We start from the raw sequence: 2,795 nt of genomic DNA, 5'->3' as shown, positions 1-2,795 counted from the left end.
ACTAGTGGGACTGAGTAAATGTTGTGACATTCATGTGCAAAATTCAAATTTAAATTTTTCATGAGGTTTGGTGTAGTTTGATGTGAAGTTTCGCAGGTGAGGGCGTTTTCGGCATAACGGTCAGATAAATCGTCGAGGAAGTTGTAAAACCTTTTGCATGTGAGGTATATGTGAGAACACATCCCACATATACATGTTATTGTTCACACATGTGAGATTTTGTCTGAAAACACTTGTGGAACCTCATGTTGGTTGGGTCGATCCATGTGTGGACCCACATCGATCATGTCGGTGAAGGGCTCTTTTTCAAGCAAGCTGCACTTCAAATACTCAGATTGAGCTGCAAATTTTTGTGAGTGGTCATGAAGGGTAGGTATGTGTGCCTAAGGAGTTTCAGATTTTTCTGACAATTTTAGGTGTTTGTTGATTTTTTATTAAAAAATGACAGAAAACGAGTAAAACTCATAATAAATGCTAAATTCAATGTAAAATCATCAGTAACTAGTGGGACTGAGTAAATGTTGTGACATTCATGTGGAAAATTCAAATTTAAATTTTTCATGAGGTTTGGTGTAGTTTGATGTGTTGAAGTGATGCCTACTTTGGTATAATTGTGCACTTCGTCCACAAATGAGCATTTGTTTTTTATGTATGTTGAAAAAATGACTAACATGCCATAATTGTTCTGACCTAACCTATAGTCCGAACAAAGGCATGTAGTCAACATTTTGTTGTACATTTGAAGTTGTAAATCATATGGTTTTAAATAATTTTGAAGTGCAACTTTATGATTCAATGTATTTTTCGGTGTCTTGATGTTTTGCCATTGTGAACTTATTGACGAGTTTACATAATAGCAAAGGCTCCATTTTTGCATGAGATACTTTGTGTTTGACTTTTGAACTTACAGGATAGCAACCACCATCTACCCCACAGCCTCATTAAATAGCGGTTGTAGGCAGTTACTACTACTTATTGTATTTATAATGCCCCTGGTTGGTTTTGCCTTCTGCCCTCCCTTGTTCATGCGGTGAAGCAAGTCTCCTTCATCTTCTTTCTCTCTCTTTTGTGCTGAAAAACTCTTTTCTCTCTGAAGATTTTCGTTTGTTTTGAGAGGTAGGAAAATATGTTTTTACATGTCACTACTTCACCTCACCTCCTTTTTCTCTGTTTGTTGAAAATCCTTTTTGTCCTCTGAATAATCTTGTTTGTTCAGATCTATGGATATATGTGTGTATGGTTTCAGATCTATGGATAGAATTCTATGAATATGCCCTACCTACCTGTATTTTTTACTAGCTTTGGTAATTGCTAAATATACACAGGATGAACTGTGTTGTTTGTGGTTCAATGGGCAATCATTGTCAGCAGAGGCGGGAGACTCTCAGTTCATTTCGTTGTTATCTTGGAAGCAGATTTGATGACTTTATTGTAGGATAACGTTGCATAGAAAACAAAAAATTTCCTACCGCGAACACGCAATCCAAGCCAAGATGCAATCTAGAAGACGGTAGCAACGAGGGGGTATCGAGTCTCACCCTTGAAGAGATTCCAAAGCCTACAAGTGGAGGCTCTTGTTGCTGCGGTAGACGATCACTTGCCGCTTGCAAAAGCGCGTAGAAGATCTTGATCACGATCGGTTCCGGCGCCACGAACGGGCAGCACCTCCGTACTCGGTCACACGTTCGGTTGTTGATGAAGACGACGTCCACCTCCCCGTTCCAGCGGGCAGCGGAAGTAGTAGCTCCTCTTGAATCCGACAGCACGACGGCGTGGTGTCGGTGGCGGTGTAGAAGTCCGGCGGAGCTTCGCTAAGCTACGCGGGCAATATGAAGTGGAGGAGCAAAGCTAGGGTTTGGGAGGGGGTGGCCGGCCACTCAAGGGGGGCGGCCAAGCTATGGTCTTGGGGTGGCCGGCCCCCTCCCTTGGCCCCTCATTATATAGGTGGATCCCAAGTGTTGGTGTCCAAGTCTTCGAATAAGACCCGAAACCAAAACCTTCCATAGGAGGGGGGAAACCTAGCCCAACTAGGACTCCCACCCAAAGGTGGGATTCCCACCTCCCATGTGGGGGGTGGCCGGCCCCCTATGGTGGAGTCCACTTGGGACTCCACCCCCACTAGGGCTGGCCGGCCATGGAGGTGGAGTCCCTTGTGGACTCCACCTTCCTTGGTGGTTTCTTCCGGACTTTTCTAGAACCTTCTAGAACCTTCCATAGAACCTTCCGCGACATTTTATTTCACATAAAATGACATCCTATATATGAATCTTATTCTCCGGACCATTCCGGAACTCCTCGTGATGTCCGGGATCTCATCCGGGACTCCGAACAAATATTCGAACTCCATTCCATAATTCAAGTACTACCATTTCAACATCCAACTTTAAGTGTGTCACCCTACGGTTCGAGAACTATGTGGACATGGTTGAGTACTCACTCCGACCAATAACCAATAGCGGGATCTGGAGATCCATAATGGCTCCCACATATTCAACGATGACTTTAGTGATCGAATGAACCATTCACATACATTACCAATTCCCTTTGTCTCGCGATATTTTACTTGTCCGAGGTTTGATCTTCGGTATCACTCTATACCTTGTTCAACCTCGTCTCTGACAAGTACTCTTTACTCGTACTGCGTGGTATGTGGTCTCTTATGAACTCATTCATATGCTTGCAAGACATTAGACGACATTCCACCGAGAGGGCCCAGAGTATATCTATCCGTCATCGGGATGGACAAATCCCACTTTGTTGATCCATATGCCTCAACTCATACTTTCGGATACTTA

Source organism: Lolium perenne, chromosome 4 (assembly GCF_019359855.2).
Source record: "Lolium perenne isolate Kyuss_39 chromosome 4, Kyuss_2.0, whole genome shotgun sequence".
NCBI classification, from domain to species: Eukaryota; Viridiplantae; Streptophyta; class Magnoliopsida; order Poales; family Poaceae; genus Lolium; species Lolium perenne.
This window is presented reverse-complemented; position numbering follows the sequence as displayed.